Raw genomic sequence first — 23194 nt, forward strand, 5'->3', positions numbered from 1 at the left:
ATATATACACATATCTTTTATATCAAGTATCTGAGCTCTGTGTGCTTGACTGCTCATTCATGGGAAGTAAGCATATGGACTTCATGATTTTATGCTCTGTGACCATAAACCTTTTATGGCAGTCTAGGTGGTTAAAGATGCCCATAGTAGCTCTTAAAACATGGCACAGTTATGTTGCCTTTTTTTTTGTAATAGTAGACCTGTCAATAGTGCATCAAAAGCTGTAATTTCCTGTTCAATGGAGCCCACTATTTCTCTGCTGCGTTAAGCTTTGTGTCCCGTAGCTTGTGACCGTGCGCTAACAAATCTCTATTGTCCAGTGGATCGAATGGTGGCTGGAACTGAAGAATTGCTGTCTGGTTTCTATTCAAATCCAGGTAGCCAGATATATGAATGGACTTTTTCGAGCAGCCATGTGAATAATGTCTAATCCACAGGAAAGCTGGAAAGCAGACCACTAAGTCTTAAATAATTTACCGGCATAATAATAGCCTCACGTCCATACATGGCTGATTGGGACATTTTTAGCGCACTCTTTCTAACCTTCTGAAACAGTAATCTTTTTTTTTTTTATGTAGAACTATACACAATGAAGGGTAAAATATTTAAGAGGCTTGTCTGTGAAGGTAACAAAATTTATATGTAAAAGTTTGAACAAAGATTCCCATTAGAAAGTTTTCTTGAAAACACACATAACAGGTTAAAACCATGAAATAACATTGATGAGATTTTGAATGACAACAAAATGCAGTTTGAGAAAAAGTATAGAAAATTTGTCATAATCATAATGAAATTAAACTGAATTCTAATTCCACATACACTTAACTCATGAAACATTTTTTTCCCTTCCCTTTGATTCTGGTAGCCCTTTCCATGAAAATTCCTGCCTTTTTCATAGAAACTATCTTTTATTGAAAGATCACTTCTAGTAAATTCATGCTGCTTGGTATGTCTGCAGCAATTGCAATGTGGAAAGAAAACCCACGTTGACTATGATTAAGCAAGATCACAAGTTGCCAAAGCAGGTTCTTCTCTAAACATACTTTGCCAGTTAATCAGAAAAGTGTTTTGAAAACACCTAATGATGAGTCCCAAGTTATCACTGATTATTAATTTCCTCATATTGCTCTGAAGTAGGAAATATTGCATGTTAGTACAACCATTTATAAGCAACTTGGTTGATTTATAAAAAATAATCCAGCTGTGTAGGTACTATGCAGAAAGTCTGTCTCTATAGCTATCTATATATATATATATGCGTGTGTGTGTGTATATATATATATATATATATATATATATATATATATACAGTATATTGAGAGTGAGAAAGAGACTTAGCTGTATATTTTTCTTCCTTAAACTCAGTCAGCTTTGTAAGCACTAATGTACAGATTACGAGTTCTAGACAAAAGCAGACATGTCCAGGGCAAAAAAAAAAAAAGTGGGGAGGGGGGTGAGTTTGGAGCATTTCCTGTAACCCAACACATTCCAGTTTGCTAAAGAAAAAAGAAATCCCCATCTTCTAAAAAAAAAAAATAATAAAAAAAAAAATAATATATATATATATATATATATATTGCTTTAAAAATTGTTTTCAAATTTTTTTCTGGGCATTTTTAATTTTGTAATTAAATGGTTTGCTTTTTTCAACATGCATTTCTTTAGGTTGCACAAAGCACAGCCGTGTTTAAAAAAAAAAATGGCTGGCTCGTTTAGAAGCAGGTCACGATCGCACGCAGGAGCACCTCACATCCAGAATTTTTTTTCCCTCTTCTGCACAGCAGCGAGTTGACCTGTCTCATCCACTGCTGGCCTATTGAACGACCTGGACTGTCTGGTTTTGGCTTTCGTCTTTGTCCATGTCTGGTTCAGTTCCTCCCTGTCTATATATTTGCAGCAGCTAGCCCCTCCGGGCTACAGAAATGGTCTGTTACAGAAAAGTAAAGGTTTAGGATTTAGATCAAAGACTTAAAACTTTGTAGGATTCCTCAAACAGGTTTCCTGCCTCCCCCCCCACCGCACCACTCGTCTCCTTATATAACCCCCCCCATCTCTCTTCTTATTTACTGCCTAAAAAGACAGTGTGCACGAAAAACCTTGTTGTATACTCACAGTGCAAAAAACTTACTTCCTAACTATTTTCATCTATGTTGTATTACAAAATCTATTTATATCTTTATTTATATCATCTATAAATAAATATAAATATATCTATAGCTTCTGTCCTGAGAACAAAAGGACACATGCAGAAATTTGACTCGCATACATTGACAGGGCTAGCAGTACATAAACAAGGGTTTGTTTTTTTTTTGTGGCATTTAGAAAAAAAATAAAAACATCTTTAGCAGATTTCAGTCTTAGAATTTAAGAAGGAAGAAGAAGACAATTCAAAATGCTTACCTAATAAAAGAAATGGAGATTAATCCTGCAATGTCTGAATGAGACTTGGATCTTTGTCAAAAAAGAAAAAAAAAAGTTGAAACAGATGCAGGAAGAGGAATTTCCTTGTAGTTGAAATGCTCTTATGTTTTTTTTTTCTCATAAGGTAAAACTAACACTCTCAGTGTTCTTTTCTAATCTGATAAAAAAAAAAAAAAAAAAAAAAAGACGACGCAGCCATGAATTTGTCTGTAAATATTCAGGAGCTGGAAGGCAGACTAGACAAAGTATTGAACCACTCCAGATTCCTTGGAGCCCTGTCTGCTTCGCTTGAATTGAACTATATATGACCCAGATGATGGACAGAAGGAAAGTTAGTCATGTGCAGGGCTGGGACACAGACTATTTGCTGATCCCTGGCAGTGCAAGGGCTCAGCTTCTGATTGGGCCATACCCTGATCATTGAAATGTGATGCCCTCACCATTCTACGCCTGTAATTCTGGGGCTGGCTGTTTGGATGTCTGGTTGCCTTGCTTTTCTTTCTGGTGCAGTGCTTTAATTTTTCAATCATCAGTTTGTTGCACTTTGCCATCTTTGGGACAATGAATGGAGCACCTGTAGACAGTGAAGTCAGGCTGGCGTAGAACAGCAGCTTGTCCAAAATGCTAACATGATCTGATTATTCAGTTGCTCCTTAGTAGCATTGATAAGTAATAAAGAGCAATATAGTTAACTGGTACTTTTTATTTTAAAATTTCATTGACATGGCAAGCTAAAAAGCTGAAGACATCTAGAATTATTGTATATAATTTTATGAATCACAGGTCCAAGGCTCTTATTATACAAATAATAAAAGAACATCACAACAAAGTATATAATTTAATAAATCCATAACAGAAAATCCACTGTCATTCTGTTCTGTTTATTTTTCTGCAGTATTGTAATATTTTAATATAGTGTACAACACACATTTCTTAATGAGAAAAGTGGGGTGAGAGCAGGGGAAAAAAGCAAGAAGATGCATGTATCTTTTAAATGATCAGCACCGGATGGACAGGAAGACACAATTCATTTTAACTTTTTTTTTTCTTTTTAAGAGCTGTCACGCTTATCCTGGTATTCAGTCAAGTAGAGAACTACCAAGAGGGTGGCTTGATGAGCTTAGTCTCCAGTGAGTTGTGACATAACCTTTAATCACACAAGACACTTGGAGGTCTGCTCTCATCAGCCTGTCTGAGCCAGTGGACTCTGGGATTTATTTCTTGGCTCTCTCTGGGCTACTGGGAAAGTAGGTCATTATAGGGCACTGACACATGATGTTGTTTAGTGAATAAAAGGAGTTTTAATATTTTTAATCTGAAATATCTATATATCTATCTTTTTGTGTGTGTATAGATAGATATAGATATATTTTCTAGTTTACAATGGCACACTAGTGCCTTTAGTTTTGGGTACTCAAGCTGGGCGGGTGTTGCAGTGGAGATATTGTCAGTTAAAGTGAATGTGGAAATTATTTCCATTGCAAGTGTTTCATATGCGTAATCTGGTTTAAAGCTGGTAAATTTGTCCCTTGCCTCTTCCTCTCCAAACACATTGCAGGTGTGCTTATTACCAGTACTTCTCAATAAATGGCAAACTACAGCATGCGCTCTGTTGAAGAATATTATTCTAGTTAGTTGTATAGGAAAACCTAAACATGATGCCCAATAATGACCACAAAACCCATTTTCCCCTTCCTGTTTTAATAGCATAGACCTTACTTGATCTCTGGCTTTATCCTCATTTCCCTGCTAATCCTTGGTGCTTACCCCATGTTTTCTTGGATTCTGACAGGATATTTCTTTTGACTCTTCTAAGAGGCTCTTCTATACATCAACTGCCTTTCCTGTAAATAAATACGTTGTTATTCCTGAAGCCCACTCTCTTTCAACTATTTATTTTAGAGCTTCCTTTCCACTGAAAAATATTGTGGGGTTTTTTATTTGAAACCTAGTATTAGCCCATCAAATTCAACCACCTTTGAATTATCTAATTTTGGATAGTTTGCAGTGAATGTAACTATCCTTTTTCTTGATAAATAAAAATCATAAAAAATAAAAGCCAAACTCCTAGATGGTGCTTCATTTTAAGACTAAAAAAATGAATTGCTTCTTTATATTTGTACACTAGATTGGTCTATAAAAGGTTTTTTTTTTCCTGGTTTCTGCTTAATTAGAATAGTCTGCAAGTTACCATATACTATTTTTCCACTAGTTCTCTCTTCCGTAATTCACGATCTGTATAATTTTTGTGCAGTACCTTAGCAAGGCACCACCAGAAACCCCCCCAAAAATATTTCAATGCTAGGATGAGGAGACAGTTGAGTGATGTGGGCAGCGAGATTTTCTCACTCAGCATTCCTACCTATAGACTTGGCCTCCTCTCTCAGCTGCTCACAATTTTTTTTTTTCTGTTCTTCCCCTTCTCTCTCTTCATATTGCCCATTGTTGCTACTCCTTATTCACTATTGGGAACCTGGACTATCACCATTTCTAAAGTAATTGACAATTGCATTTGGTCACCCAGGTTTCTCTGTGTGGTTGCCTTTATGCCCAACCTTCTAACGTGTTGAAAGGAGCACGTTTTAATTTATGTATTTATTGTGAGTTTGAGAGAGAATGTTGTTGAAGCTTCTGGAGTCTTTTTTGTAGGTGTGCAGATAAAACACCTGCTTCCAAACCTCTGCCTGCAGCTGCTTCAGGTAGGCACCTCTGGGGCAACCTGATCTGAGGATTCTCCCTCTTTAAATGTTTACAGCATAAGCACAGAGACAGAAAGCATGTCCCTTCAGAAACAAAAGGGCTATTGCTTAGCTTCCAGGTGGTGTGATCAGTCATTTCCGATGTTTTTGAACTGACATCTCTACAGTTTCATATTGCAGTTCCAGCACTGTGACTATATTTGTAGATAAATAGAGATTTTGTTTTTGATTCACCAACAGGTGTGTTTCATTTTTGTGCTTTTATCCATATGTAATGACACCACTGGAGGATTAGGACTTTGTTTCGTGAATACAAGTTCACAGATCCCAGTGAGAAGGAAATCTCCTTTTTTTCTAATTTTTTTTTTCATAGACCCTTTGCCATCTGTGCTAGCAGAGGAATGCAGTCATTCTCTTGATTAAATAATATGCCTGAGGTTAAGCGACCTGTTGCTATAGATAAACCTGTAGTTTAATGTTGTTCTTTCCTCTGTTTGCTGCTTGAAAGGTTTTCATACACACTGCAAAGTGCAACAGTAAAAGTTCTCACCCCCTTGTTTTAGGTCTTTGGGCTATTTTGCTATGTTTTTAATTCCTTTGATTTTATTTTATAATTGCAACATAGTGGGCATAGGAAGACAACCATCTTAGATTGTATCAGTCTCAAATTCCCAAGAAGTATTCCAGGTGATATTGATCAGTATGTAGCATTAACCATCAAAATGAATGTAGTCACTACCCCATCTACCACCATAGGGTGCAGTGTCATCTCCTGTGAAGGAAGACGTCAAGATTTTATTCAGACCCTTGGGACGAAGCATTTTCAGTTTAAAGATCTGGAAGGATTTTCTCCATAGCAAGAGATTTTGCTTTTTCTTGGAGTTACCTGTTTGATGTTTCTAGTGACTATGAGATTGGGGCGTGACTGGATTACTGTTTGGCATTTGAGACATGCTTTGTTATGTTTATTGCTACTTTTAGGATTTACACTTTCAAGAGATACATTGTATATATGTGTGTGGCAGGATCTGACTTCTGTACCTGATTGTAAATGTGGTGCAAGACGCATATAGTGATCAGCCACGTGGATGTTTAATAATTAATTTCTTCACCTCTATATTTAATCACTTTTAGTAGTTCCTGCTATGGATGGGTTGATATCACCACATGGTGACAACATCATGTGCATTTCATTCTGGTGGGCGGTTACTTGATTTTGGTTTTTATATACAAGATACACATTGATTTCAGTTGCTAACTATAATTATGGGTCTTGATGAACTAAAATGCTTTTTCTGATACTCGAGTTGTATGCTATTTTATTGAAACTACCTTTTATACTATATTTTGGTAGCCTGTTCTTATTTTTCTATACTTAATGACAGTGATCTCTCTGCCCCCATCCACTAATTCCACCACTTATGATAATTATAGCTCTTCATTTTTTGTGAGTAAATTTTAGTTTTGTTCTTCTACTCTTCTTGTCCTTATGTGTTTTGAGCACAGGAAGAGAACACAGGCATTGGAGAGAGAACTTGAGTGCAGTAAAATGAGAGAGAACAGGGCCAGTATCAGACATCCTGGAGCCCAGGGCAGAGCCAGAAGCCCTAAAGCTCTGCCTCAGTGGTATCATTTAGCTTCAGCAAGGGGACCCCAGGCAATTGTCCTGATTACTTCCCCTCCCTCCCCCCTCAAAAAAAATCTAAAAGTGAACAGAAAAAAACCCAACGGTGGATAGAAATCATGAAAATGGATGACTGGAGCTGCCTACCTAAGAAAGAAATAATTGACAGTATCTGACTAGGATGTTATAGTTTACAAACATATGTAGCTTAAGCATGGTTCTCCAAATAACTTATCCTGAAAAAGAAGGAAACATGGAATATAACAGAATAATATAGTAGATCAAGGCTTCCCAAACCTGTACCTGGGGACCCCACAGCCAGTCAGGGTTTCAGGATATCCACAATGAATATGTTTGAGATAAATTTGCATATTGTGGAGACTCAGTGTATGCAAATTTATCTCATGTATATTCATTGTGGATATCCTGAACACTTGATTGGCTGTGGGGTCTCCCAGGACAGGTTTGGGAAGCCCTGTAATAGATGTCAGCAGATAGGGTCAGTTTGCCCCACCCAGTCTCCCTGCCATTATCGTTAAATTAACGTAGCTTTTTGTGCTGTCGTTTGTTCCCCTCTGACCAATTTGTTTGTTTCACAGGTGTGGAAGGCTGCTAATGAAATATCACCCGATAATTTCTTGAAACAGACACTTTAGCCTATCACAGGGATGACCAACTCTGATCCTGAAGAGCCACAGACAGGCCTGGCTTTTAGTTTATCTATAATTAATATTTTTTTAAGATATTTGCATGCAGTGGAGGCAGAGCATGTAATTCTATCTCATTGTGAATATCCTGAAAACCAGACCTGTTTGTGATCCAGAATTGCCCTATCATGCTGTACTGGTAGAATTAATTTGAATTTGTTGATAGCATGGGTGGCTCATAAAGACACAAATTTATTTCTAATAAACATTGGCTCCAGACTGTAAGCCTTGTGAACCCTTGTGGCTATGGTGAGGTTTGCTCAACCTACGGGGCGAAAACCCGTAGACCTTCACCGATAGCTGGCAGAAGCTGGTTGGCAAGAGACTGGTATAGGGCTTCACCTGGACTAGTGCCTTTCCCTGCAGGTTGAGTCCTTGGGTTCCAGGGGCTGGCAGGACATAGGCGATGGTTTCTTGTGGTATGGCTTAGGCAGAATTCGAGGGTCAGAGGCAGGTGGCAATCAGAATAGTTGGAGTCTAGACAACGGGTCAGAACCAATGGTCAGTCCAAAGGAAGACAAGGAGTAGACTGGGAAAACTCACACGGAATGGCAGGCAGACAAGGAGTGTAGATACAATGAGATGGGGCAGGCTAGAGAGAAGAGGCTAAGCTGGATGAGGCAGGGCAGGCTGGAAAGATGAGGCAAGGCTGGACAAGGCAGGAATCAAGAATTCTGGCAATTTGCACTACGGAATTAGCAGGATTTGTTGCTGAGGCAAATTGTTGGTGTTGAGACTGGATTTAAATACCCAGCCGTATGATGTCATCAGAGAGTGCCAGAGTTGGTTTTTCTACCGCGGGGCCCTAAAGCCTCATGCATTGTGCCTGGAGACTGGTGTGGTGCAATGGCTGTGGAGGTGCTGTGGAGTTCATTCTGCGAGAGAAGGTCAGCGGTGTCGCAGGGAGCGCAGCTCTCGGCATTCTGGCTGCACTGTGGGAATTGCTGCATTGGACCCAGACAGCAGCAGCATCTGGGGTGAGTGCAGCAGCTCATGGGGTCTTCCCAAGAGCTGCCAAAGTAAGACTAATGGTGAGCCCATCCTACCTTTTCGCTTTTCAAAAGGTGCATTCAATTCAAAATTACATATATTATCCCAATTTTGGAGAAGATTTTACTTTCTCAATTGACAGAATTTTTGGAGGATAATCATTGGTGGTTTTCACAGAAACCATAGTACTGAAACCTTTGTTAGCATGTAAATTACGCAAGTAAAATCTCTATTAATATATTTTTAAAGTTAGACATAAAAATATGTGAGTATAGTAGCTGCACACTACTTATCTGGATAAATTCTGATTTATGTGGCTAAGTAGTGGCACTTATCCGGAGAAGTTTAAATTGCTGCTAAGTCAGATAGATGGTTAAATCTCAAATAGAGCTACTTATCTGTCTATCTTATTTATTTGGATAAATAGCACTTTTCAGACTTATCTGGCTATCTGACTTACCTGGCTAAGTAACACTTTTAGATGGATAAATCAGAACTTGTACGAAGATGTGCCACTACTTAGCCACATAAATTGAAACTTATCTGGATAAGGGCAATAGGTATTCATGTGGGGTTTTTTTTGTTTTTTTTTAACATGTGTGCGCATGTTACAGGGTGCATTTACCCATATTTTATAACCTGCGTATATCATATATGCACAAATTATAATTTACAGAGGTAGATTTTCCCGCACCCAGAAATACTTGTATATGGGCACACATGCAGGTGTTTGAAAGTTATCCTGTTAGATTTTATCTTTGAAAGTCAATAATCATTAAGCTCTCAGTTGAATGCTGTTATTCGTACAGGGTTTTTTAAATTACGAATGTTAAGAGCGCTGAAATATCTTTTGCCCAAAGATGATTTTTGTACTGTTGTACAGTCCTTAGTTCCAATATCATTAGATTACTGTAATTCTTTATACATTGCATGCCAAAATATCGTTTAAAAGCATCACAAGTCTTACAGAATGCAGTCGCCTATTTGATTATTCCTTGTTCATTAAAAGGTGAATTTTAAAAGCGGTATTGCTTATTCATGGCCGGCCAATTTTATAAATCTGCCACATGCATGTACAAGTACTGATATATGAATATCTCGCATTGAGAAAAAAAGGGACATTCTGGGGCAAGGCCAAGAGATATGCGTGCATGCAGCAAAACAAATGCGGCACACACCCGGTTTGTTTCAGCACAGATTTACTTCTGCTATTGATCAGGCGTACATCTGATTAAAAGTATTTATAGCCACATATGAAATGCTTGAGGGGACAGGGTAAACTGGGAGGAGTACAGGCTAAAGAACCGGGGGGGGTCTTGATGACCTAGGGATTGACTGGACAAGACTGGTGGATGAACTGGTCATTTCCTTTCCTTCACACATGCATGTTATAAAATTTCCTCACTTGTGTGTATAAGTGCAACAATTCCCTGCTATTCTTGTAAATGGTTAAAATTAGGAGCACGCAAACATGCGCTAATCCTGTTTTATAATATGTGTGCAGGTTATAAGATTTCAGCATATGTGGCTGCGTGACCATATACACGTATATATGGGCGCCTGCACGTTCGTTTGAAAGTTATCGTCTCTATGAGTATATTCTTCTATATTACAACAGCTACATTTAAATTGTAGATGTTAGTATATATAGGGCCTGATCAAGGGCGGATTGGCCTATCAGGGAATCGGGCATCCTGCTGAAATCGCCTATCAACAGCCAAAGAAAAGAAGAGGGGCCACAGTCCGAAGAGAGGCCAGCAGGCAGGGCCGGTGGAAGCATTAGGCGAACTAGGCCTGGGCCTAGGGCGCCAAGTATGAGGGTGCTCCATGAGCAGAGGTATCCCGAGGGGAGCCGATGCCCCTGGGCGCAGGGAGGCTCATGCGGCCGCCAGGGGACCTCATCCCACTGGCATTTGAGCAGCAACACATAGCAGGCAGTTCGGCAGGGCCGTGGTGGAGGTTACGTCACCACGGCCCGAAGAAAAAAGTCACATTTAAATGTGCAGGTGCTCCTCCTCCTTCCTGCCTGCGCGGCCCCGGAAGAAAACGTTGCCAGAGCCACATGGGCAGGAAGGAGGAGGAGGAGCATCAGCCGCGTGCTGTGCTGTGTGTCAGATACACACAGCAAGAAGTTCGGCAGGGCTGTGTTGGAGCACGGCCCAAAGAAAAAGGTTGCATCTAAACGTGCAGGTACTCCTCCTCCTTCCTGCCTGCACGGCCCCGGAAGGAAACATTGCCGGAGCCGTGCGGGCAGGCAGGAGGAGAGCATCAGCGTGTGCAGAAGAGGAGCAGCGCTTTTGGGCCGCCGCGAATCCTGTCACAGCGGCCCGAGAAGAGGAAGAGGCCCGGTGGCAGGGCTGCCGCAGATCCCACATTGCGGCAGGTGGCCCGAGAAGATCAGGGCCGCTGCAGAGCCCATCCTGCAGCGACCCATGAAAAGGAGGCCCAGAGGTGAGAGAGAGGCTGAGGGTCTGTAGAGTGTGTATGTGTGCGTGTATGAGATGAGTTGAGAGATTGTATGTGAGAGTGAGTTGAGAGACTGTGTGTGGGAGTGAGGACCTGAATGTTTGTAGAGACAGCATGTGAGGAGCCTCTGTGTGTGTGAGAGAGACAGCATGTGACAGTGAGAGCATGTGCTTGAGCAAGTAGCATGTGGGAATGAGAGAGAGCCTGTGTGTGTGAGAGTCAGACAGCATGTGCCAGTGAGAGACTGTGTATGAATGATTTATGAGAGAGAGCATGTGAGAGTGAGAGCCTGTGTGTGTGTGTGAGAGAGAAAGCATGTGAGAATGAGAACCTGACTGTGTGTTTGAGGGAAGAAGATGGAGAGAAAAGAAATAGAAAAAAAGACAATAAAGAAGGAATTGGCAATAAAATAAGAAAGGGAAGGGGGGGGGGGGGGGGGAAAGCCTGTGACCAACCGATTAGAAAACTAAGATCAGACAGCAAAGGTAAAAAAAAAAATACTTTTTAGTGATTGGCACATGTAATCTTTGGGAATGTGCAAGAATAGCACTTTCTCTATGCAGATCTCACAATGTACGAGATCAGCGTGGAGGAAGTGGAAGCCCACGGAGCCTGCACAGAGAAGGCAGCAGAATGGACTTCAGTGCCAGTAGCAGCAATTGGCGCCTCCCCAATAGCCATGCGGCAGCAATGACAGTTGCAGCAGAGGAATGAGAGAGGCTCCAAGGTTACTGGCAAAAGAAAGAGAGAGGGGTCTGCCTTTAGTGTGTGCATGTGTATGAATGGGAGTCTGCCTGGGGGTGTATGTGTGTGAATGCATGGGTGCCTGCCTGGGGGTCAGTGTGTATGTGTGAGAATGACTGGGAGCTTGCCTGGGTGTGTGTGTTTGTGTGTATGTGAGGGAGCCAGTGAGTGTGAGAGCATGAGTGTGCATGAGAAAATCCAAGGGAGTAAGAGTTTGTGTGTGTGTGTGGGGGGGTGTGTGTGTGTGTGGAGGGGGAGAGAGTGTCTTAGAGCCTGAGAGTGTGTCAGTGTCTGTGAGAGCGAGAAGTTATGGTGGATATAAGAGCATGAATGTGTATGTATGTGACAGTGTTTGTGAGAGAGAGAATGGACATGTGAGTATGTGTGAGAGAGAGAGGATAACCTCCTAATCCTCGACAATATCAGGGTGACTGGAAATCAAAAGCTCCCACAGAAGGGGACAGCAGGGGCTTTTTAAAATCCTTATTAGTTTAATTATTGGATGTTATTTGATATATGTGCTGTTTTGAAATATTTTATTGGTGTTTGGGAAATTGTAAAAAATGTATATAATTTTAATTAATAGAAATTCTATTTATCAGTAGTTTTAAAATATTTTATTATGGTTTTACTATTATAACTGATGCTTTATGTTTCTTGATTTTATTTGTTTTATGAGGAATGGTGGTTCTGTTTTTCCATTGTTAATACACAGAGTCTGCCTTCTTGGAGTTTCCATTTCAGTTTTTGTCTAATTTGTGCTCCTTTATTTTGTATTCTATGTTTGGTGAGAGTCTGTCTCTGCTCTGTATGTGTGACCGTGATGAGAGATTCTGCTAGCATGTAGTGTCTGTATAGGGATCTATAGCAATCGGGTTTGTTTTGTTTCCTCAGTAGGTGGTGTATTGGTATTCTAGGACCCAGTGTAATATTTACCCTTGCTTTTTCACAGGTAGGGTTATTGTTTGAGTCCTTGGTGTTATTACTGTTATGTTACGATGGGATTGCAATATAAATTTTGAGTGTCTTTTTTGCGGGATTTTGTGTTAGTTCACAATGTGTCTGATAGTGAAAGGTGTTTGTGCTGCTGTTACTGTGAGGTGACACCAGAATTTGAAAATATCTTTTACTATGATGAGCTGTAAGGGAAACATCCAAGCTCCATTGTTTGGGGAAATTTCATTGATGCACAGAGTTACAGAACTGGAGGTGCAGGATTTATATTGACATTCTGTCTCTTCCTATATATTCCAGACTTCACTCTCATAGCCATATAGAATTAGTTGAATGAGGCTATCAAATAATTTTATAGTAGTTTTACTAGAAGGGTGAAACTGGCCAGCTTTTTAAAATTATGCAGAAGACTCTTTGGACTTTTTTATTAACACTTTTTTTTTTGTAACCAATTTTAAAGCAGGATCCATGCTATAGAGGTGGGTGTGATGAAGAAATGTCATTTTGGCTCCCCCCCAAAAAAAGGGCTGTTCAGCTTGGAGAAGAGACGGCTGAGGGGGGATATGATAGAGGTCTTTAAGATCATGAGAGGTCTTGAACGAGTAGATGTGACTCGGTTATTTACACTTTCGAATAATAGAAGGACTAGGGGGCATTCCATGAAGTTAGCAAGTAGCACATTTAAGACTAATCGGAGAAAATTCTTTTTCACTCAACGCACAATAAAGCTCTGGAATTTGTTGCCAGAGGATGTGGTTAGTGCAGTTAGTGTAGCTGGGTTCAAAAAAGGTTTGGATAAGTTCTTGGAGGAGAAGTCCATTAACGGCTATTAATCAAGTTTACTTAGGGAATAGCTACTGCTATTAATTGCATCAGTAACATGGGATCTTCTTTGTGTTTGGATAATTGCCAGGTTCTTGTGGCCTGGCAATTATCTTGTGGCCTGGCAATTGGATACAGGATGCTGGGCTTGATGGACCCTTGGTCTGACCCAGCATGGCAATTTCTTATGTTCTTAAATATTCTTCTGTCTAGAGATGCCACTGATTTTCTGTGACCTTAAGCATTAGTACAAGAAGGATTAAGGGGGGGATGCTGGAGAGGCACACAAATGCATTAGCCCCCGGGCACTGGAGACCCTTGGTACACCACTAGGTGCAAACCATATGGGGCTGCAAACGGTGGCAAAGAGGAGTGGAGATTTGGTGGCCCACGAGCAGTGCCCAACCTGCTCGTGACCCAGAAAACCACACAGTCAGTGGGTGTGATCGAGAATGATGTAGGAGTCGGGGCCGAGACCGGGGGGGGGGGGGGGGGGCGCAAGGGAGAAGGCTCGCCTAGGGCACGTAATCCCCTTGCACCGGCCCTGCCAGCAGGGCATGGTGGAGCCCATTCCGCCACGATGGAGCCCATCTTGCTGCAGCCAGAAGAGAGGGGGAGGCCTTGAGAGTATGACAGTTAGTGCAGGTGAGAGTCTGAAACTTGCGTACTTGTGAGGGAGCCTGTATGTATGAGAGAGAGAACCTGTGTCTGAGAACATGGGTGGATGTGTGTGTGTATGTGTCTCTGAGATTGTGGGTGGATGAATGTGTGTTTGTGAGAACATGAGAGGATGTGTATATGTGTCTGTGAGAGCATGGGCAAGTGTAAGTATGTGTCTGTGAGTGTGGGCAAGTGTGTGTGTGTGTCTTTGAGAGCATAGGTGGGTGTGTGTACATCTGTGAGAGCAGGGATGGATGGGGTGTGTGTGTTTGTGAGTGCAGATGGGTAGGGGTGTGTCTTTGAGAGTGTAGATGAGTGTGAGTGTGTGTGTGCATGTGTCTGAGAGAGCATGAATGGGTGGATGTCTGTGTCTGTGAGAGCATGGGTGGGTGGTGGTGTCTGTGAGAGCTTGGATAGATTTTTGTGTGTGTCTGTCTGTGAGAGTGTGTGTGTGTGTATGACAGAAGAGATAATTTGTCTGCCCCACCTGTCCTCCCCACTAATCCACAACAATGGCAGGGTGGCTGGATTCACAGGTATGTAGAGAAGGAGTTGTTTTTTGTCCTTATTAGTTTTAATTATGGCCTGTTATTTAAAGTCTGCTGGTTTGAAATATTTTATTAGTGTTGCATTAATTTAAAAAAATGAGTTTTTAATTATTGGATATTATTCCATTCATCAGTTTTGAAATATTTATTCTTTTGATTAGTATAGTTTTACTGTTATTGATGTTTTATATTTCTTGATTTTATTGTTTGATGATTTCTGAAGAATGGCAGTTTGTTTTTTCTATGGTTACACTGCATACTGAGCCTCTTCAGGTTTCAGTTTATAATTTATGGCCACTTTATTTTGTATTTGGTGAGGGTCTATCTGTGTTCTGTGTATGTGACTCTGGTGAGGTATTCTGCTAGCATGCAGTTTCTTTGTCGGACTCTATATAGCAGCCTGGCTTGTTCTGTTTTCTTTATAGGAAGTGTATTGGTGTTTTAAGTCCTGGTGTAATATTTGCAGTGTTGTCTTTTCATAGGTAGGGTTGTTACTATTTGAGAGCTGGTAGTTAGTACTGTGTCGGTATGAGAGATTTACTATATTGTAATTGGAATAGTTTTTTCATGGCTTTAATGACATATGAGTTCCAATTTTTTTTTTTTTAATATATTTTTTGTAGGATTTTCTGGTTGGCACCATAGCAGTGCATGTAATTATGATATAAATGTTATTTTAAGTGATAATTTCACCTCAGAAGACTGTACTTTGCATGTCCTTTTTCTTGTAAAATCTTATAAATGAGGTCAGCAGCTTTTTCTGACTCTGGGATTAAGCCATTCAGTTCAGACTGCTGGTGACTGTGAAATACCACATTGTTGTTCTGCCACCTGCTCTTCCACTGAAAATGTTTTCAGATTAGTAGGTTTCTTGTTGAATGAAAGTGCTTACTGAAATATTTTATAAATTATATATTAAGTATTTAAAATTTGCACTATACAATATTATAATGTTTGTACTTTTTATATTTTTATTCTGTTATTTTGTTATATGTTTGATAAATTTGTTAAAATGAATAGATTTTTTTTGTGTAACTGGATACCCATGAACCAGGATGGATAGAAATTTCCCGGGTGGATATTTTCCCACAATCCACCCTGGAACTTTATATGCTTAAAGCTTGAGTTTTACATGTGTAAATGCACTTTACCTATGCAAGCGGGCTTTTGAAAATTGCTACAGTATATGCCATTGAATTGTCAATAGGGTTTACCTGAGTTAAGTGCACTTACAGGTGAATTTTCAAAGGAGTTACACGTGTAAATATAACATACTATCAGCAATTTTCAAAAGTCATTTATGTGCGTAAAGTGGACTGACGCAGGTAAATCCTATGAGCATTTCAATGGCATATATTGTAGCAATTTTTAAAAGCCCACTTACACGGGCAAGCTGCATTTACATGTGAGAAACCCATTTGTAAGTGTGATAAATGCTTTTGAAAATTAGGCCCTTAATGCGGGTAAATGGGCTTTGAAAATTGCTACATTAGTATGTTACATTTAAATGTGTAACTCCTTTGAAAATTCACTTGAAAGTTTTTCTCTTGAAGTTGTTACTTGTTAGTACCATATGTTCTTTCTCTCTCCTTGCACTCCGTTTATTGAGTGTGCCATCTTTCAAGGATTTCTGCCTGCAGGCTACTAGAAAAAGAGCATTCTCTATCATAGGACCCTCACTTTGCATTGCCCTTCCCAGTGATTTATGTTCCAATTACTGAATGTCTTTTCGGAAACAACTAAAGGCTTATTTGTTTCCACAAGCTTTTGATAGTTTAATGTGATGTTGATATTCATACTGTTTTATGTTATAACATTATTTTAACTTTCTGTACTCTGCTTAGAATAATTCTGCTATTATAAGCAGAATGTAAATCTTTCTAATAAATACTTAAATACATTTCTTATAAGTAAGGTTGCTTCCTACACTTTGAACAAATTTTGACTGATCCTGGCTGAAGAATAAAAAAAAAATGGATGAGAGAAATTACATATTTAAAAAGTTGATATACCTTCCTCCTCTTCCCTCTCCCCAACCCCCCCCCCCCCCCCATTTTAAGATTGTAGGGTATCCTGTGCACCTGTAATTTCCAGATGCTGGGCCTTTTGGCTGGCAATTTAGTGTCTTTTCATGTAAACTCTGCTGCTGGAAGTTTGAACGTTGGAAGGAATGACCTGAAGGCTCACCAGGTTGTGAGATGAGTGGGTCAAGTAGCCAAGTTTGAGGGTACAATCTGAGACCCAGATGACTTGTTTACAAGTGCCAAGCACTGTGTTTAAAAGGGAATGGGAAAACAGTTTTAATTCCAGAACCAGCTAAAACCCCTGATTTCAACTTTGGGAGTATTCACAAGGTTTAAGAAAAAAAGGTTTTGATTTTTCACCTTTTTTAAACATGGAATCCCTCTTTATGATGAAGCTGACCCTTATGATGAGAATGTGCTTGCAATCTGGTGGCTGTCTCATGCCTCCATCTTCCTTCAGTGAATACCAGGTCATGAATAAAATTGTGGCCTGTATTTATGGGGTTAATAATGAAACCTAGCACTGAGTTTCTGTTGCTCATTAGTGTTCTGTTTGCTTAACTTCTGTGTGGCACTGGTGCTGTAAATCCCACCAATCACCCCGTTGCCAAACAAAAAAAAAAAACCTGCATTAATTTACAGGGTGAAACAATACAGCAGTTGTATAAAAATATAAATGCCATGCACCTGTAGATTGTAAAGATTAAAGAAACATTGTTATCTAGACTAAAATGGGCTTTTGACTCTGCTAAGCAGGTTTAAGCAATTAAATTTAAAGCAAGTCCCAAATGAAACTGAAAGTTGCTTGGCGAACAAGTGTGAATCAGATATTATAATGCCTAATATTGACTAAGAGAGAAGTTCTGCAAAATTCCAGAGGAGAACAACAAATGTATATCTATATATACATATCTACATCTATATTTATATAAGTTTTATTTATTTATTTATTTTTAATTTTTATATACCGAAGTTCTTGTAGGGACTACAAATCACTCCGGTTTACATAAAACGAAGAACTGCTCAACAGAGAGCGGAGCTTTACATGGAACCGTATAACATATGGAACAGTATAACTGGTTGACAATTTAACATAGTGCTAAATAAAGTAATAATATTTTAACTGGTAATAAATAAAGAAATATAATATTTTATATAAGAAGTAAAACTATTTAACGTAGCAATAAATATAAATATAAGCAATGCCTAATATATATATGAAATAAAGTGAATTTTTGAGCTCAAAGATAATTGTCCAGTTGCAGATTCTTAAAAGTAGTACTTGATATAGTGTCCATAGTTAAGGGATACCTGGTAATTAGGAAGTCTGTCAGTCACAGTAAGATTAAGCGTCTGGGAAAGCTTGTTGGAAGAGAAAAGTCTTCAGGCTTTTTTTGAATTCTTGATGACTGGGTTCTAGTCTAAGATCTGGGGGAAGCGTGTTCCACTGGTGTGGGCCTGCTGAAGATAGCGCTCGTTTGCTCAATGATGATTTTATTTGCGGAGCATGCAGTGTTCCTCTGTATGCACTTCTGATTGGTCTGGAGGAAGTGTGTGGTTGGAGTTGAGAGCTTAATGTGATGGGGGCTAGTTTGTTTGTCGCTTTGTGGATGATAGTGAGTACCTTATAGAGAATCCTTTGTTTAATGTTATATATATATATATATGTATGTAAATTTGTGTGTATGTCTATATTTATCTGTATATATACACCAAAATATATGTAATATAACCAATCGCCCTACTACCAGACTTTTACATAAATCTTTTATTTGGTTCTGCTACAAAATTTATACTTTAAAAACTTACACATTAAAATGCCCAACCCCCTTCTTTTAAACCATACATATACACCTCATACGTACCAAACACATTACACTAAAGCCCATGCCATGAAACACACTTCTAAAAGTCAAACCATTATTATCATATTTCCAAAATCTTCCTGAATATAACAACTTACAGAGGCTATCTTAACAGTTTTCACAGGGTAACATACTACTCATAAATTATCAAAACATCCCAACATACGCCTAAGTTTCACCTTGTAGTAGGCTTCTTCAAGGGAACTCCATATAATGTACCAAAAGATTCACTTCTTTAAAAACCAACACACTGGAAAATGTCCAATCTTTTACCTTAAATGTGACACTTTTCCGCTTTCCAGCACATTCCAACCACATCTTGCTTCATGTGCTCTGTTCCTTCTCTATGGACTGGGTTAAAATATATTTCCAAGTGGTGGGTGTGGACAGTGGCTGTCACAGATAACCCAGCTTTGTTGTAACCACAGGTTTAACTACTCAGCCATGCACAACTCCTTTTTCAGACATGCAATATCTTATGGGACCACAGTGGTTACTGATTGGGCTTCACACTACCACTTACTTCTAATCATAGTATCTCTCTCGGGCGCAAGGGAGTATTTTCTATATATACCTAAAAATTAGTGATTAGTGGGAAAAAATTTCCTTGAGAGAAATGGTACAAGTTCATGCTCAGGCTCATACAAAAAAAAGACTGAGGGACCCCCATGAGTCAATGCCTGTGCGGGAATTTCTGTTCTATGAGCTTACTGCTCATAGCTTACTGCTCTATGAGCTTACTGGTAAATTTTAAAAGGAATGTGCATACGCTCATAAACGCATGTATTGCAGCGCAAGCAAAAATATGCCTTATTTTATTTTTTTGTAATTCATTTTTATTGGGTCATGTATACAAAAATGAAATACAGTAACAATGCAGAAACAACCACGACAATCTGTTTAGCCACTAGTGCAAACAGTATGACCCATTTTTACAACATTTCTCCATGTCCACAAGAAGTGGACATCCCCTGCAATTAAATCATCACTCAGACACACAAGCACACACTCTCAAAAACCCCTACAGGCACACAGCAACCAAGGACAGCCCACCACTTGATAAAACATACAGGTTACAACAGTGCTGCCGTATTTTATAAAGTATGCACATAGCATTTAAAATACTGTTGTTGCGTGTACTTCTCTACAGCCTTTACGTGCATACTTGGAGGGGAGGGAGAGAGAGAGCGCGCGAGAGAGAGAACCTCTGAATAGAGTCAGTCTGTATATAGTGGAGGGGCACTTTAAATTGTGGTGGGTTTTCGAGAGGTGGGTTAGGGCGGGGGTTGTTACAGACACATTTAGAGGTATTCATAGTAAAATTGACATCACTAAAGAATTGTAGCCCTTATAAGCGATGAAATATCTAACAAGAGGAGTTGATTTGTATGCTGCAGTGCTAGCTGTATTGTCCAAATCTACTCCTTTTCAACACTTATATATAAAACATACATACAAACACAAATACATACACACAGGTTAGTTCTGGTTATTCCCTTAATGTCCTTCTCCCTCCTAAAGTCGGCCTGACTATCCTTTCCATAGCATTAGGAAAAATTGCTGTGGATCGGATATCTCAAGGTATTCTTGTTGACAAGCAGGTCTGAAATAGCCATGACAAGTGGGTGACGATATTTGCTCTCCTGAGCAGGAATTCCCACACAGGCGTTGCCTCTTGGGGTCCCTCAGTCTTTTTTTGTATGAGCCTGAGCATGGACATGTACCATTTCTCTCCAGGAATCTTTTTCCCACTAATCATATTTTCATACCTGGTTTTTTTTTTCTGATTATTTTGTTGCCTTGCTGCCTCAGTAGTCCCCCAAATAGCACTTTTCATTGCTACACAAAAAATAAAAAAGAAAAGATTTCTTCACAGGATGTCTGGTTCCAAAAAGCCTTCAGTGAGTGGATTTATACTGCATGATGTCCATTACCAACAGATATGATGTCTGTTACTGCTGCCTGGGATTGAATGACGATATATAAAATGCTTAAATAAAATAAATAACTGTCGAGTTAATATGTCTTAAATGTCTTGTGGACCTATAATATGAATGTCTATTTTGTAAACCATTGTGATCTTCGTTTGGAATGACAGTATATAAAATGCTTAAATAAAATAAATAACTGTTGAGTTAATATGTCTTAAATGTCTTGTGGACCTATAATATGAATGTCTATTTTGTAAACCATTGTGATCTTCGTTTGGAATGACAGTATATAAAATGCTTAAATAAAACTGACCAGGCAAACTGCTATCGTTATAAATGCAGGTCTCCTTGGTTACAAAAGTCTCAGGTCCTGGAAAATGGAGGAACTGCCTAAGACTCTGAGGAGTCGTCGTCAGTCCTCCTCTCGAAGTGGAACCTTTTTTCCCCCTCAGGTGTAGAGATGAGCAGGAGCTCCTCTAAGAGGTATCCCCCATTGGCAGAGCAGGCCGAATCCTTGGGGTTGAGCAAACCAAAAACTAAGACAAAAGAAATGCTCTGCGGAGCTGGCAGTGTATCCTGTGCTGAAAAAGCATTGATTGGCACAGGCAGTGCAGTCAACACATCATCCTCTGCATGGATCACCAACATTGTCGACACGTAGGGCTTCATTGAAGCACAAAGCATCAGCATTGTCAGCATACAAAGTCCCAAAACAGTGGATGTACCGAGCTACTAAGCAATGCAGTACATCGAGCCTCAATACCAAGAGTGTTCCAAGAGACAGAACAGGATGCTCCATTAGGCAGCGGTGCTGCCTATTCATCTGTTTTGTACTTTACCAATATGGAGAGGTAAATCTGCGGGGACAGAAGGTGATGTAATGCACTCATCCCCACTAATCACCAAGGCAAGGTTATCATCCATATTTTTGTAACAGGACCTTCACTTAGAGATGCTGGATACCATTTGTTCTGTGGTCCCCTTAATTTCAAACTGGCCTCCAGTGCAGATCCTTCATAATCCTACAGAGATACTGCTTGCTGCCAGAGCTAGTGCTGCTGCTGCCATGAGCCAGCGCTAAGCCCCACCTCCTCCCAGTGACATAATCTTTGCTGGGCTTAAAGGCCCCTTGGTGACGTTGTGAGCAACATTGAACTGTCATCTTTCTGCTGGCTTTCCTTGAGTGTGGATTCAATAAAGGAGCATAATTACCACCACAGAGCTGTTTGCATCTACCAACCTGCTCTGACCTGAGCCTTCCTGTGGTCCGGTGCTAAGCTCCGCTTCCTCCCCGTGACATCATATTTGCTGGATTTAAAGGCCCTGTGGCAATGCCATAGGCACTGTGTGCTGTAGCTCGCATGCATTTGTTCACACGCATGAAGGAGCATGAACAGAGGAGCTTGCTCCTTTGTGCATGACTTGTGACCTTTGCCTTCCAGACTCAGCACTCCACTTTTAGTTTTGTTGCTATAACATCAAGACTCATTTAAAAGACTCCCTCTATTTCCAGATGATTACGGTCATTATCGGTCAAAGCCGTCATGGCGATCTTTGACATCTTAAATGCCCTCCTCAAGGTAGGAGCCATGCTAATCTAATATCAATTTATTGTAATTCTTTCATTCCACATACGGACTAACTTCAACATGAAAATTATCTTGATCAATATGCAAGCCTTAAGGAAGAAAGTCCCAGTCGATTTTGACCTGTTAAAGAACCAAGACCCAGATTTCTTGTGCATGACTGACTGAAATGTGGCTGATAGACACTGATTATGTGCTGATAAATCAACTTTGTCCTCCAAGATTTAAACTATTGTTCAAACACTGTTGGAAATATAGGCAATGGTCTATTGATCATTTGTAAAGAGCAATATCATGCTTCTGTAGTTAATATTAACCTTCCAGCCCCTTATAAAATACTGTTCATACATTTTACAGTTATTAGCATCTGTCTTCTCTATCTTGTAATGGGATTGATACATTTCAACTTTTCTCCTATTATTGAAGCATTTTTGGAATCAAATGTTCTAAGATTTACTGTCATTCTAGGTGATTTCAACTTGCATGTTGACACTGAACACCCAGACTCCACATGTGCACAATTCCTAGATACAATGTCAGTCTTAGAATTTGATCAGATTATCACTGCACTGCCCCATAAAGCCGGTCACACATTGGACTTGATTTTTTTAAATTGAAACAACATAATTATTTACCTAGGTGGCCAAATATCAAATCCAATAATTACCAAAGTTCCATGGTCTGATCATTATTTGGTATTGCTAAGCTTTAGATTCTGTAGACATTCTAAAGCAACAGACACATCAATTTGGTTCTTAGATTCAGATATTTATCGAGAAACGTTAGGACCAGCTCTAGCTAATTTACCATTAACTGATTGTTCTGCAGTTAATTCTTGGAACTTGCTTTTATTTGTTATCATTGATGAACTCCAGTACATTACCATCAAAACAACACTATCTTATGGTACACACCCACTTTACGGTTGGAAAAACAACTACGGAGGATGAACATGCCTGGTGTAAATCTGTTTCCCTCTAATCTGCAAGCATAACGTAAGCTTCATCAATGCAGAACGGATATTAATGCAGCAAAAAAGTCATTTTACACATAACTTTTTCAAGCAGGAAATAATATCAGAGAATGTTTCCGCACAGTACAATATTTAACTGATTTAACTATAAGATGTTCTGATGACTCAAATTCCTTACTG

General features: G+C 39.6%; 1 protein-coding gene and 1 long non-coding RNA gene across 2 annotated transcripts in view; one reads left to right on the forward strand and one right to left on the reverse strand.

Moving 5' to 3' along the window:
* The window catches only part of LOC115097754, a 111263-nt gene extending 108732 nt beyond the window's left edge, over positions 1-2531 (reverse strand). Inside the window, exon 1 of the long non-coding RNA XR_003858327.1 lies at positions 2401-2531. This is a non-coding gene — a long non-coding RNA (uncharacterized LOC115097754). The remainder of the gene's footprint in view (positions 1-2400) is intronic.
* NR6A1 (nuclear receptor subfamily 6 group A member 1) overlaps positions 1-23194 on the forward strand; it is a 630470-nt gene that overhangs the window by 257871 nt on the left and 349405 nt on the right. The window lies entirely within an intron of this gene.

This window comes from Rhinatrema bivittatum, chromosome 8 (assembly GCF_901001135.1).
Source record: "Rhinatrema bivittatum chromosome 8, aRhiBiv1.1, whole genome shotgun sequence".
Taxonomy (NCBI): Eukaryota; Metazoa; Chordata; class Amphibia; order Gymnophiona; family Rhinatrematidae; genus Rhinatrema; species Rhinatrema bivittatum.